The following is a 15,967-nucleotide window of genomic DNA, read 5'->3' as shown; positions in this document are numbered from 1 at the left end:
GAAATGCCACAGGCTGCTCACAGCCCTGCTCCAGCACCTCCTGGCTCACCTGATGAAAAGCCACAGCTCCCAGCTTTTAAAGGGGAACTGAAAGAGCAAAGCAAAAATTAAACCTAATTAAGCACCAGTTTCTGTGCTGAGCTCTTCCTCTGGAAAGGCAATGTGGGACAGGCAGAAGAAAAGGGGACAAAATAAGCAGCTTATTTGAAAATTATTTTATACCCAGAGACTCTGGGTTTTGTTTGCTTTCCTAACAGGTCATCACTCAACAACATAAGCATGCTTTGGGTTTTATTTTTTTTAATTACAGTGAGTATGAATGTAATTTTGACTTTTAGTTATTTTTTTACTAAATATACTTCTTCCTTTTTATATATAGAATGAGAAAAAGAGGCACAGGAGTTTATCTAGTCAGTTCTTGCCCCAAATTCTTCTGATCTGAGCAAGATTTGACCCAAAATTTTCAAAACCAAAGGGTAATTTCTTGAACCTTGCATAATTTTCTGAGGGAAGAGATGTTTTAGTTCTCATTAGCCAGTTTTTGATGATGTCCTCTTGTCAAGAAAACTTAAAAACTCCTAATAGCTCAAAGCCACAGTTCAATATGAGAAAAAAAAAATTAGAGAATATCTGCCCTCGGTAGGTCACAGTAAGCATGGGTCTGCAGAGCAGAGCAAAATATACACTTTTTATTGGGCTATTTCTCTGCAGACTTTGAATTCCTCCAAAAGTGGAGTTTCCACAGCCTCCCTGGGCAACCTGTGTCAAGTCATCCTGAAAGTGAGTTACCTGCTGTTCAGAGAGAACCTCTGAAAGGAGTGAGATGCTCCATCCCTGGAACATCCTGTCCTTCAGTTTGTGCCCATTGCCCCTTGTTCTATCAATTCAAGAGGGTTTAATATTCCACAGTGAACTAAGAAGAAAATTAATTTATCATTTTGTTTCAGTCACAAACAGAAGCCTGTAGCACAAGGTCATTCCTGGAAATATCATTATTTTCAGTTATGAGAAAAGCAGACACGAGTCCAGCTCAAACATCCTCAGCACTGTCAGCCACTTGCAGCTGCAGTTTGGCACTGGATAGATTTCACATTCCAAAGATGTGAAATATTATATTCAGTCCACTCAAAATGCATTTTTCTCCCTGAATTAAACCTCCAAGTCCACAAATCTCAAGAGCAATTGCCATGCAAATCTTTAATACTGGGCAGTGAGTAGGACCCATTTCTCGTAATTCCCTTTTAACCATTGCTGAGCTGGTGTTCCTTAAATTGCTGGTTATTGGGTGCTATTCTCCCCTTTTTACTTTTTAAAACATCTTCTTTATTTAATTTTTTTTTTTAAATTGCCTTCTTCTCACTCAGGTGGAAAAAGATAAACAGCTGTGTCACACCGATGTGGCACCGACAGCCCTTGAGATGGCACAGTGGCATTAGAGAGAGCTGCTCCCAGCTTCTGGGCATGCTGTGTCTCTGTCACTGGGAACTGGTGACATAAGGGACCCAGGACAGATGTCACCTAGCTGTCAGGGAGATGTGGGATGAACAGCCTTGATCTGAGGAGAGTCCTGTGCAGGCAGGAAGGGGCTCCTCAGGGTGTAAGGTGTCTGCTACAAGTTCTTGTTTCCCTGGTTTTGACATCCTCAGATCTGGACAGGGACATGACCACATCGGGACAAGCTCCTGTCCCCACCCTCCTCCAGCACTCAGCCAGAGCACATTGCAGCTTTCTACAAGGACTGCTATGGGTAAGAAAAAACATATAGTCCCAGTATGCACCATGCCATAGTCCTACAGGCTTTGTGAACAAAGAAAGCTCCACGCCACCTGCCTACTCTGCAGCTGTCATTGTTTCATGAAACAAACAAACAAAACATCTCAATGAGAAAAGAAGAGTGCACAGCTCAAATGAAAGTAATATTTTAAATTTTTCACCTTTGTGCAAAGAGTATCCCGGCTTTCCAAGGCTGTTCAGTAGTATATTAAATATTCTAGGTGGTTCAGCACTTTTCTGAAGATCATGGCTTTTTGCTGTGTTGCTGATGAGAAACATAAATTCACTGGTCACCTTTGGAAATCTTGGTCGAAGCCTGAAGAACTAAAAAAATTGTTATAATTTAAAATTTATTTTCTCCCTTTATAGATTTGTCCTTCCTTGTGTTAGCATTTTCCTTAAGAAGGACTTCAAAGCACGTGAACAAAGATGCATGGGGGAGCATGCAGGTCACCATGGCAAGTTACAGGTATAAATTTCCTCTGAACCACCTTCAGCTGCACTGTGCTTTAGCATCTCCACTGCTCTAATCTCAGCATTTTGGTGAATATGAGAAATTGATATCCTGACCCCCAGCTGATATAATTTTCACGACTCCTTTAAACTCTTTGCCATTTTATCAGTCTGTGTTGTTTGGACCATAAGGACTTGTGAGTAAGTTATCCAGTAACACTCTCAAAAGCTGTTTTTCAGTCAGCAGTCTGTAGGATCTAATTATCACATGAGCACAGATCATTTGATCAATGGTGCCAGTCAATGAAACCAGTGTACCACAGAGCAGCACAAACCTAAAGAGCTGGAGAAGGCTAGTTCTGCAGAAAGAATGCTTTTCATGTGCAAAGCAGCACATGTCATCTAACAAAAGCTCAGACAGGGACAAGGAGTGGAAGAATATTACATTTATACATTTTACATCTAGATGAGAATGTAGAAAATGTGAGCTCTTATGAGATTTTTTTTCCAAAATCTTACAAGTAATTATTCTGTGTTTTGCATAAGCAAATTCTTGAATATTATGCAAAATGCCACTGCTCGTCTTAGCTGAAGTGTTGATGAAAAGCAAACGCAACAATGTGATTTGAAATCTGAAGTACAAACAGATGTTACTTTTGAATGAACTTCCATTGCTTAACCACTGGCTCTAGTTATTGCCATCTAAAGAGAGAGATGAAGCAACTTTGCATGCTGTGGATGTGGCTGTAAATTTTCAGCATGCAAATGAAATTGTAGCGATTCCTTTAAAGACAGCGCCTCTAAACACGATGGGTGGGCTCAATTTTCAAATGCAGTTTGGCTCCATAGGACATTATACCAACTCCCCATGTTAAAAACAAAAAACATAAGGTGGGATATATGTTTTAACACTTGTACTGTGGTTACCTGATATAACTGCCAAAAAATAAACATTTCTTGCTCCATACCTGCTTCCTTCTTAGCACATCTTGTATGTGCCTGCACTGGGCAGGGCATTCTGGCATAGGACAGGCCTGGGACTGGGACAAGCCTGTGGTGGGTGGAACTTGGCTTGAGCTAAGGACAGAGAGAGATCACTTACCAGTAAGGGCAAAACAAACTTGACCTGGCAAAAATGAAATTAGTATTTTGTCAATCAAATCAGAGTAGGATAATGAGAACTAAACCCAAATCTTAAAAACATCTTCTGTCCTCCATCCAGGGCCAACTTTTAGTCCCAATTCTCTACCTCTTCTCCCCTAGTGGTGCAGGGGGATGGGGAATGCACATTATGATTATCAGCTCACCACATGTTGTTTCTGCTCCCTCCTGAGGTAGAGGAGTACTCCCCCTGCTCTAACAAGAGCTCCCTCTCATACAAGACAGCTCTCCACACAGTTCTCCAATGTGACCTCTTCCCATGAGCTACAGCTCATGAACTGCTCCAAGGTAGGTCCTTTTCCATGGCATGCAACCTTTCAGGCACAGGGTGCCCCAGTGTGGGTTCCCCTTGGGGTCACAAGTCCTGCCAGCAAACCTGTTCCACCATGGGCTTCTCTCTCTGTGAGTCCACAGGTCCTGCCTACTCCAGTGTGGGCTTCACACGTGGTCCTTCCTTCAGGCATCCACCTGCTCTGGTTAGAGTGCTCCAGGCTGTAGGGGAATCTCAGCTCCAGCACCTGGAGCACCTCGTTCCCCTTCTTTTGCACTGACCTTGATGTCTATATAGTTGTTCCCATCCCATTGTCTCACTCTTCTCTTCCCTGGCTGCAACTTGTTTCTCAGCAATAAATTTTTTCTTTTCCCTTTTAACTACATTATCCCAGAGGCAGTGCCACTGCTGGCGATGGTCTTGGCCAGAGGCAGATCCATCTTGGAATCAGCCAGCACTGGCTCTGTCAGACACGCAGAAGATTCTGGCAGTTTCTCAGAGATGCTCTCCCTCACTATCAGAAGTTTTGGGTTGCCACACAAAATGAGTATAAAGCCCTAATTCAGAGTGTAAAAGTAGATAAATAAGAAGATGGAGTGGCTTAAGTGCTGCTGCAATGCCAAGGTCTTTGCTTAGAATAATTGTTTTCTGAAGGCTATTGCAGGCATATCTAAAATTTTAAATTATGCCAAGATGTGGGAGCTCTTAAAAATGACTTTAAGCTGACTTTTTCCGTATTTAACTGCCCTTCTGCTGTGTCAGCAGATCTTGGATGCAATCAGTCATCTGGCCTAAAGTACTTATTTGTAATTAGGTGTCAAAATAAAGTGATAATAGCAGTCTAATTCCAATGGGTCTGTCTACCTGAAATGCAAATCTCTCTCTATTTGAGTAATTAAGCTATGAAATTTAGAGTGCTCAAAGCTTTTGATGTTTTGAAGTAATTAGCAGTATGGAGAAAGATACTGCTCTCTGCAAGTACCAACATTGTAATGAAATCGATGTGTTTGGTTTTCTGTTATTAACTAAGCTATATTACTCATTATTTACCAGTATTTTGCCAGCTGCAAGCATTTGTAAAAATGTTTGTGTAGCCCAAATGCACTGCAAAGATGAGCACAAACTCTTCAAATCATTAATTGCCATTTACATGAACAGAACATGTAGGCATTGATCCTCATAAGGCAACAGAGCCCTATCATGCAAGAAGCTGTACAAACTAAACCAAAATTGTTAGGAGTTTGATAGCAGGCAATACTGAAAAATGAACAAAGAAAACATTCTGCAGAGAATTTTAAATCCTCTATTCCTATGTTTATGGGACTGTGTTAAAATGCTGCCTGTGCAGAATCACATGGAGCTGTGCAGGCACTCAGTGGCTGCCAGGTAGTTTGCAAGCTGTTGTGTATTGTATTCCTGGGCCTGGGCACAAAGAAAGCACTTGGAGGAAGCAGGCTGGCTTTCTTCACTGACATCACAGTTGTAGGCAGGCTCTGCAGAGTGCTGGGCACAGAGAAAGGGAGCAGAGGTGGTGGGGCTGGAGACAGAGTGTGACATGGTTCCTAGTGAACCAGGTACAGGAGAGGCTTCACCCAGCTGCAGGATTGTGCTCCTTGATGGCCGTTTTACATTTCAGTAAGCTGCATTAAAAAATATTCATTTGTCCAGCCCAAGTGCTCCCTCTGAGTTTTGTCAGGTGCCTGTGGCAAGGTGAGGATCTGTGGGCAGCCACATGCATTGGGAAATACTTAGAACTGTTTCCTTTTGTGCCTTAACTAAAATGCAAACTCCTGGCCTACAGCTCATGTGTATGTTTAAGGATTAATCTTTGAAAGATGCTTCTTCATACCAGCTTATGGTTCTCAAGTGGGAGTATAGGAACTGCTGTTTTAACCTCAGAATAGCCGCACTTTCATCTGGAGATTTCCTAAAGAATCATTTGGAAAGATAACTGGCCTGGGAGCATGCATTTCTTGCTTGCATTTTCCTTGATATAAAGTATCTGTTTCCTGTGGAAGTAGGAATATTCAATTTTTTGGTGGTTTTTTTTTGTTATTCTGATTATTTTATAAACGGTCTCTAGGAATCACAGACCATTATCAGTCTGTAGGCTAAGGGAGCAATACCAACTGTTCAAATCCTGCAAAGGCAACGTGTTGGCCATCATAACTTCATCTTTGTTTAACCTGCTCTTAAAATATTACAAAAAAAAAATGGACCTTCCACATTTCTCTAGGGGACCTGTCAGGTATTTAGTTACCATTTCAGGACATAAACTGAGGCTAACAGGCTTGTGTAAAGGCTCAGCTTTTACCTGAACACTAAACGAACCACCAGGTACTGTAACAGGCTCTTCAGGGAAGTGATCACAGTCCCAAGCCTGACAGAGTTCAAAAAGCGTGTGCATAACACCCTCAGGCACAGGGTATGATTCTTGTGGTGTCCTCTACAGGGGCAGGAGCTGGACTTTGGTGATCCTTGTGAGTCCTTTCCAACTCACTTTCCTTTCTCTGATTCTACGAAAATATTCAACAAGGTTATTGAAAAGTAAAAGCACAATTATTTTGTCAGTACTGAAATTATAAACCAATTTGAAAAGATGTTTAGAAGTGTTCTGAGCTGTTTATGTGGTGTTTTGTAGAATAATTAATTTGAATGTTGATATTGCTATCTACCACTAGAAAGAAGCATGTTTAGGTAGGGATTTGGGCCTGTGAAACATTGTTCTGGTCAATCACAACAAAGCTTAAACTTGTTTGTGAATAACACAAAATGAAGCTGTTCATAATCCTCTTCATGAATCCTGGGAATAGATTAGATTTGAATCACTTACACAGCAATTTATGTTTCTTTTATTTTGCACTTTTTTGCCTTATTTTCAAAACAAAGTCAGAAAATACGAATTTTGCAGAGTTTCATTCGTGCAAATGGTAGTTTAATTAGCAGTGTAGTGAAGAGATTCTGGGAATAGCATCTGCCCTTTTAGTGTGGCTAGGCAGGGATGAGGGAACATTGTATACACCACAGAGCTCACATACAGTCCTTACTGTGAGCACAAAAGATAGCTGATGGTGATGTCAGTATGCTTAAATCAAGCAGGTGTACAAATTCTTTGTCATCTGTAAATTTAATGAATCAGATTATTCTCTTACTGAGTATTTAAATCCTGCTATGCCTGCAAAATACCCTGATACATTTTTGACATCATACACCCCATGCATGCAGCCCCACTGTGGGACGCACATGGGGCCACAGGGTTGCAGTAATTGTTACCTTTTGTGATTGCACTAACATAGGTAGGAACAGAATAAAAGGCTTGGAGATACTTCCCAGGATGACAGATAATGAGAAAAGTTTAGATGGAGGTTTACAGATACCAACTAAATCACAGTTTCTTAACTCCCTCCCTTTCTCCTCAGTATCCCAGAATCAAGATCTTCACAGGTTTTAGAGATGGATTTGTTTTGTTGTTTATTTGTTTTTTGGGTTTTTTTAAAATTAAAATTTCACATTCATACCCAGGCAAAGCATTTCACACTGGAAACACTGTTTCTGATTATACCTGCAGGTGCAACATTAGTGCATAAAGACTGGTATTTGCATACCCAGCTCCAGAGATACAGATGCAAATCAAGCTCAGTTTATTTGCACACGTTCAATTACCTTACTTATTTCATTATTCTCCTTTAGTTCATGGACCAAGTGCTGTAAACACTATGGCATCTACAGTACTTCTCTGCTGGTTTCTTCCAAGATGAGTGTCTGGCTTGCTGGTATAAAAGCTTGGAGCTCACTGAGAGTCTAAAAGAATCAAACCAATTTGAGAACGGCTGATGAGATACTGGAGGTAAATAAAATTCTTTCATATTATATTTTACTGCCATTCAGGTGAGATTTAGTTACTTTACTTTTGCAAAAAGCGAGTTTTTATTTTGTATCCAAAAAAACCCTACCGCTGTCTCTGTTGTGGGCAAAGCTCTTGCACGTAGTCTGAGTTTATTTTCAGAGTTGTAAATCTATTGTTTAGATGGGCTGTGTGTTAAAAGATACTAGGTGGCCTGTGAATCCTCAAAGTAAGGAGGAGGCATTTGAGAGGTTTTAAACTCCTGGATGATAAAGAAGAGGTATAAATAGTGGCTTGTAGCAGTATTAAAAAGCCTCACCTACATAGAAACTGGCACAATATTTACTACAAGTAATAAATATTTGTAATTGTTATGTGGTGCTTTTCAAATGATATTTCATGTCTAGTTTTATTTTGAGTTATTTTTTACAACTTCAGTTCTTCATGAAAACAAGTTGTATAGCTTATGGTATTACTCCAGCAAAATGATTTCCATAAATAAAGCAAGAGGCAATAGAAAGGAACATATATAAAGATTAATGCATCAGACTTTTAAGCCTACACTGACTAACAATAATTTCTGAGACTTAAGTTATTGTGAAGGAAATCTCTCATATGGAAACAGGCAACAAATCCAAAGCTACCTGAGCAGTATAGGCAATTTACTTTCCTTCCACTTAAAGAATTGCATTTTTATAGCCATTTTCCCTGAGCTTATTGATTTTGTATGCAGTTTTCTTCAGAGACAGAAAGCAGCTAGATTTGGCACACAAATGGATGCAGGCAGCAATTAATGCTTGTGCTGTTTGTCAGCTGGGGAGTGTTGCTGTGGGGTTCCCTGCACAGGACAGGGGGTGCTCCCTTCCTGTGAAACTGTGTGGGGAGGTGACCATGCAGCTATGGAGGGCACCAGGAAGGCAAGAGTGGATCGGAGAATCGTGTCAAAATAAGAGAGGCATCTACAGAGACAGGCAGTTAATATCTCCTTCTTTAAAAAGAGAATAGTCACAACCAAATGCAACTGGAAAGTGACACCTTGCCTTGTGTCATTTCCAAATTAATTTCCACTGAGTCAAGTGTGGAAAAAATGCGGAGCAAATGTCAGAGAATGTAAAGTCAATTTTCTAATTAAAGGCAGTTAACAACCTTACCTTTAAGTCCTAGATGTTGAGACACAAAAAAAAAAAAAAAAAAAAAAAGCCAATCAAAAAACCTAATATAGCCTGGATCCTAATTAACATCTGTAGCTTGTAGGAGCTAAAACCCATCAGTTTCTTTTAGAAATTGACATTTCATTTCTTAATGCGGTAAAAATAACAAAGTTCATTAGGAATCAGGTTAAATCCACTTTAGACAGAAATGCATGAAGAATAGGGGCCTAAATTATGAATATACTATTATATCATCCTTGAATGATATGTAATTCAGAGGAAAAATCTAGAAAATTTGTTAAGCTCTTCCTTTAAAAAACAAGACGAATATTAATTCAGATCTGGAAAAAAATGTACCTCAATTTTTATTTCATTTGAACTTACAACTCTTCATCACAAAAGACCTATAAAAGAAGACTTGATGTGTTTGGAAGGTACTGCCAGTTAATGATGCAGTTGTATCACCTAAGGTGCATGTTATCAGTGGAGCAAATCTAGAAAATTCTTTGCTACAAACTCATTATGTATGATGCACTCCATAAGTTACTGAGATTCTCTTACTGTACTTAGAATGACAGAGATGTCAATGCTGCAGCTCTGCAGACTGGAAAACACTGGCATCCAGTGCCAGAGCATGAGACACTAATGATCATTCTTTTTCGTTTTCCATCTAAAAAACATGTTCTGTATAGCTGGCAATCAAAACAAGAATCAAAATTGATACCTAAACTTCCAATTATGAACAAGCTACACACATTTTAAAACAGCAGCCTGGAAATACTAGAGGCCAGGTGCAACCTTTCTCCCTCCAGATCTACCCATTTGAAATCCTTTCTTGATTTCTGCTGCCTTGCCATTTCCTCTGTCACTGCATGGTGATCCCTTTCAGTGGGCAATAATTCAGTGTGTTTATCTTGCAGCCTAAAGAATTATGCCAGATTGGATAGGTACAGTTCCCACACCACATACCTTACTAACTTCAAATGAAACCAACAGGGCAAATTGTGATTAGAAATCCTTACAAAAATGCCTCACACCATGGAGAATCAGGAAATTCAGCTATTCTCTGTGAATTGCAACATTGAAAAAATACATAAATTTAGAACTCCTGAAAAGATGCTTTGACATTCTCAGGAACCTGATTTCCCTTTTGTTCTCCTTGTTTCTGCCAGAGCCGTATCTTCCATTATCTTTGGAACAAGGCATTATGTTTTTTCTGATGGGCTACAGGAAGCCTTAATCTGTGGCTTAGTTTGTTAGAGCCCATGTTTACATTTTTCAGGGAAATGAATTACCATTTTTAAGCACAGAACCTTGGCTTGGTTGGTGAAAAGGGACTTCACAATTAAAATTCTAAAGCAGGTATATTTTATTTCAGCTGGGATGCATGGGGGATATTTCCACCTTACATGCATACCTGGTGACACAGGTTCCAGGTTTAAATAAACATTGATCCCACAAGCCCCCACATCTCTGCCCACTCTCTGCCTCCTTGTGCTTCATATTATAATTAGTCTTTGGTGGCGCCAAGCCTCCTGGGCAGGGGTCTTTGATGAAGTTACATCATCTTCCTTGGTGTTCGGGTTTGGCTTTCTCCCAGCTCAGTTTGCCCTGGCCAAAACCAGGAGCCTGGTTCTTGCTGGCTCCTTAAGCAAAAAGTTCTGCTTTATGGGTTTCAACCATACCTGAGTCTTGCTTTACTGAGTTTTCTTATATTTATGGCCTTTACCTAGCAACTAAATTCCTATGTGTTCTGTCTGAATTGCATAGAGACAAATTGTCTCTACCTAGCAAGTTACATTCCTGTTACAAACCGTGTTCTGTACTTTTGCAAGCTTGATAAATTAGCTATATATATATATGTGTGCGTGCGTGTGCGTGTGCGTGTGTGTGTGTGTGTGTGTGTGTGTGTGTGTATTTCTGTTTTCCTCCATCTGCCTAAGTATATGCTTCTAATGCTTCTAAAATTCCAAATTTTCATAAACATACATGTTTCCCATATCAGGTTCATGTTGCATTAGAGCAAACACATGCTCTGTACAGTGTGTATGACACTCATGCCGCAGAACTGAGCCTGGTGCACGCTTCTTCTCAGGACATCACTGCTTCCCTGTGATGAACAAGGAAGGGAGGAAGGAGACAGAAGTGTTGCAATCAGAGGAGAGTTTTAAATGTGTCTCATGTTGTCAGCAGTGATATTTTAGGACTTTTCTTTCCAATGAGTACAGCATTCCAAGGTCTAAATTTTACAGGGCATCGAGTGCAAAAGGCAAAATGTGTGTAGTTCCTTCTGCTTGAACTGCCTCTAGGTGCCCTAAGGCTCTTCTCATTTATTCAAGGGTCTGTGCAGCCAGCTTTGCCTTCCTGTGTCCCTTCCACATACTCAGGAGCCAACAGTTCCAGAAATGATTTAAATCTTTGCATGTGGAAGGTCACTCTTTGGCCTCACACCTGCACAGAATTGCCCAAGCAGCACTGGTGAGCAGCTCCATGGGCCAGACAGAGCATGTGCCAGCAAAAATCACTGCAACGAGTGAATGCAGCAGCTCAGAAGTTAGACACAGGAAGTTTTTAGTTTACAGTGGAGTCTGATAGAGAAAAGAATTCTTTTGGTAGGGAAAAACTTTCTTTGGCATGGTTTACAGAGACAATTCTCTTATGGCCTGGTGGATACACTTGAAAGAAAATGCTTTGTCTGGCAAGACAGCCACATATACTATTTCCTGCAGAAACCAGTGGTTCTATGAAAAAACACTATTAGATTTGGGACTTCATAGTATAGAAATATCAAAACCAGTTTAAGTGAAAGGTTCTTGTCCTCATCTGGATGTGGCTTATGGAAAGGAAGAGTGTGCTTTATTTGAACTGATATCCAGTACTGCTATTTCAATATTTTATTGTTGTGTATATAGAGTTTCCTTCTAATGAAGGAAACTAGATGCTTATTGTGTCTTTGAAATGTATGTTTTCCTGATAGGAAGGCTCTTGTCACTGTGCTAAAAGATGCTTGAAGTAATTCATATGTGATATGTATCAGAATAATAAATTCTGAGGTTTTGATACCCATAATCCTTTTCTAGAAGAAATCAGAGAGCTTTTGCAATTTTTCTATGATAAAGCTCATCAATCATACTTGTATCATCTGTTTAATCTCTCATTATTGCATTGTGAATTTATTTCCTATAGCTCAATTTCTTCCTGGTGTTCTGCAGATGCAGTCTTTGTCCCTAGATTTATGAATCTTGGTCTTGACCTTTGCAATAGTTTAATGGGTATTTAAATCAAATTATTTTAAGTAAGCAACAGAAGCCATTTATTGATTATGAACCCGAAAAGGCAGGAGTTCAGAGGGTTGTAAATTGTATGTATAAGTGATTCACCTATGTGAGCATCAGACTAATGCCCTTCCCAGGTGGGAAAGGAGCATGCCTATCCTATGTGTTCCAGTCCAAGGCATGAGTTTAAGCACACCCAAAATTAGGATTCTCCACAAATCATGGCTTCCTTTAGGCTTAGTTTTGCTCTCTGATACCACTGTTCTACCTTCCCCTACCCAACAGCACACGGGGATGGACAATGGGCAGCTGTGATCTCCTGATATCTCCTTTTTGCTTCTCCTTCTCTCTCACACTGTTCCCCTGCCCTGGTGTGGGTCCTCCAGGACCTGTTCCACCATGGGCTTTTTCTTCTAAGGAAATATTCCCCTGCTCCAGCATGGGTCAGGAGCATGGATATCCTCTCCAGTGTGCTCTCTACAGTGATTGCAGGTAGTCTCTGCTTCAGAGGTGTCTGTTGTCAGGAGCTGCACCTTCAGACAGCATTTTACACCAGCCACACAGAAGGAATCCTTGTACCTGAGCAGGATTTGGCATGGCAGAGCTGTGGGAGCTCAGATGTGGAAGGGATAGCTCTATTCCAGGGTCACTCAGAGCCAGGGTGTATCATTAAAGCAACGGCTCACTTTAGGCAGGAGTAGGACATCTTTAAGCTTTTTATCCCTGCCTCAGTAGAGGTTGAGTTTGCCTACAGTACAGCCCTCCTTGCAGGTACTTGTTGCAGTTAATTTTGCTGACGCTGCTGAGCTCTGTTTGCAGATTGGCAACATCCTGCCATTAACAGTCGTGCCCTAAAGCCCAGTGCAAACCTTACCAACCTGTCTAAAAATGTGCCCAGCGATCATGCACAAGTCCATTGTGAGGCTGCTTTTGGCATTAGTGCCTGTTTTGCTTTTAATTAAAAGCTGTTATTGATAGATTTTTGCACTCTCTAGTTCAGATGATTAGGAAGCACATTCCTAAACTCATGTTCCCTGCCTTATAACACAGTGGGGCTTATGCTTGTTTATGAACCAAGGGACAGATATATGAAAACCCTCTGTATGGATTTGTATGCTTTTATTTGTGGACAGTTTGTAAGATTAAATTACATATCAATATTTGCTTACTCTGCCATTTGATTAATGCACTGCAAGCAGATTTAGAATCTTGTTTTCTGTAGGTTTTTCCAGAGCTGCTTAATATGTTTACTCTTGGAAGTACTTGCCCATTAGACTGAATATACACAAAATAAATCATCCAAACGGTGATTAAAAATAAAGCATATTTGACCATCATATCATTTAGTTAAGACCAAATATTTCTGTAGAACTGCTGGACTATGGCAGATGAAAAGAGCAATTCCTGCCTTAACAGCTCACCAAAGTGCCATCACTGCAGTGAAAGATCAGATGGATATCACCTAGGTAATGTGCCTTGTCAGTTGCTGTGATGTACTGTGTAATGCAGGTGGCTTCAAGAGGTTCTCAATCTTGTTATACCGCTACCAATACTCTGAAGTGGTCCTTTCTCAGAAGTGATGGAGGGGCACCTAAAGTCAGCCTGCTGCTGAGGAGCTCTTCATGTTTCCCAAGGACATTAGGGAGAGTGGGACACATACCAAGACCTTACTAGGTTTACACACAAGATTCAGTGAGAATAAAGTCTCAAGGATGAAAATGTGCTGAATGTGTCTGCACTGCAGATCAGAATATCAGTAGTCTTCAAGAAATGATCATTTGTTCCCTGGTGCCATAATGACAAAATTCCAATAGAGCTGGTCAATGCCCATTGTGTCATGCTCTTGCTTGCTCTTGCTTTTTCTTTCTTTTCCCAAAAAAAAGCTGTAAACCTCTAATGTCCTCTTTTACAGAATCCAATTTGTGACCTGCCATAAGGGGCACTATCTCATTAATCAGTGAAAGCAGAAACAACACGCCAAGCCCACAAAGAATTATGGGTGTGCCTTGCTAACAATTGGAGCAGCTCTCCTGACAAATAAGACACACAGTTTGTTCTCAAAGCCTTTGACAAAAAGCCACCTATTGTAATTAGGCACAGCTGCCTTTACACTGTGTTTGAGATGGTGCTGGCTGCACAAAGAATATTTTCTCTGTATTATCAACACAAATAATGTCAGCACACAGAGTGGTTCTTGAAAGGCTTCTCATCTCCACTGCTCAGGTATGGAGGGCAACAGGAAACAGAAGGGTTGTTTGACTTAGACATTCCTTTATTTAGAAATAAGAGCATAGAATGTGGCATACCTGGATCCAGTCAAGAGACAAGTATGCAAAGATAGCAGATCTGACTGTGACACCTTGTGAAGGCTGACCTAGAACAGAGACTAGATGGAGTAAAAGAATAAAGTAGGTATTTTATTAAGAGGCCTCAATAGATCCACCTTGGGCAGCACAACCCAAAATGGATGACTCATCATGGGGTCTCATTCTTTTATAAGTTCTGGTCCATTTGCATATTGGAGTTAATTGTTCACTTATAGCTTTAGCCCATGAAGTCCCACCCTTCTTGTTTTTCCCCCTTCAGTCCACCTACCATTGTTTATGCTCCTGGGCATGAGATCTGGATCGGCTGTCCTTGGTCCCCAGCTAGAAAAGGAATTTTGTCTACCTGCTCTGTGAGGAGAGCTTACTATCCCCTAATATGAAGCCTAGACTTGCACACTAAAGCAGAATAGAATCTGAAAGATATGAAACCTGAGGCATCAGCTGAAGTGTGCAGTGTTTGTACTGGTTTAGGCCACTGATCTTCTTGCTTATCTATTTTTGAAAACTCACACTATATGTGTCTCAGTGGCTCTCCAAGACCCTTTTTGTCACAACCATTTTTATACTGGTTTTTTTTTGAAATTCTCTGGAACACACTGACTTCCCTGATTCATTAGAAGTGAATTCCAGAAAACTCCTCCAAAGGTTGTAAAGTTAAAAATAATCAAGTGAATTGAATTGAAGCTTTCCTACCAACTTTTGGCCAGCTACAAAAGTACCAGATTTCTCCAGCTAGACCTAGAGGTGGCAGAGAGAGACTGGGAGAAGTTTTCAAACAAAATTTGATTCTCCTAATTGTAGGGATTTTTTCTTTTTTTCCATTTATGCCCCTTAAGTCCTCACAGATCTCAGGGAATGCCACACTTGTAAATGTTATTGACTACCATGATTATTCAATTTATGTTTCCAATTTTGCAAGTTTTGTTCCATTTTTTCTTTCCTTTATGTCTCTCACTGTTTATTTGTCACTCTGTTGCTCACAATCTTTTGAAAGTGTTTTGTAGCTCTAAGTCAACTAGAAAATGGTCAAGTGATATAATTTTGAACCTGTTTATCTGAAGACAGCATTTCACCTCCTTTTTTTGTGTGATCTGAAGTAGGTTGTGAAGCTTCTTTGGTACTTCTGTCAATGGGCAGGTCTGCATCATACCTCGGCCACCGCAGAGGGCTTTTGCTTTCCTTAAGTCATGCTGACTATGCTGAAGATCTATGTTTAGATGTCTTATTTGTTTTAAGGGATAAATGTCAATTATTTTAATTCTTCCTGCCCCAATAAATAACCTTAAATGTTCCACAACTATATCATGGCAAGTTGAAAATCATACTCTCCCACCTACCTCCTATGTGATACCTCTCCCCTTTTTCTACAATAGTTAGAAATACAGTGGCTCACATTGGACAACTGAAGAACTGGTATTATCTTTTAGCCAAATAAATTACAAACAATGATTGATAATATTTCTCTGTATCCTTTTAACTTTTTCCTCTATTTCTGCAGCATGTCCCAAAGGCTTTTCTGTGAGAATGAGGAGCTATGAGGCTCACGCTTCTGCTCTTCAAATGAGTCCTTGGAAATTACTGAGTTGGTTTTGCTTGCAAAGTGTGAGATGTCAGCAGTGGACCAAGTGCAGTACAAGAAAACAGTGAAACAAAATTTCCATTTAGATGGGATAAATGAGACAATTTATTGATATAATAATTAGACAGTGCTC

This window comes from Agelaius tricolor, unplaced genomic scaffold, assembly GCF_023055355.1.
Source record: "Agelaius tricolor isolate 1412-34295 unplaced genomic scaffold, bAgeTri1.0.p SCAF_8, whole genome shotgun sequence".
Taxonomy (NCBI): domain Eukaryota; kingdom Metazoa; phylum Chordata; class Aves; order Passeriformes; family Icteridae; genus Agelaius; species Agelaius tricolor.
Note: the sequence above shows the minus strand (reverse complement) of the source record.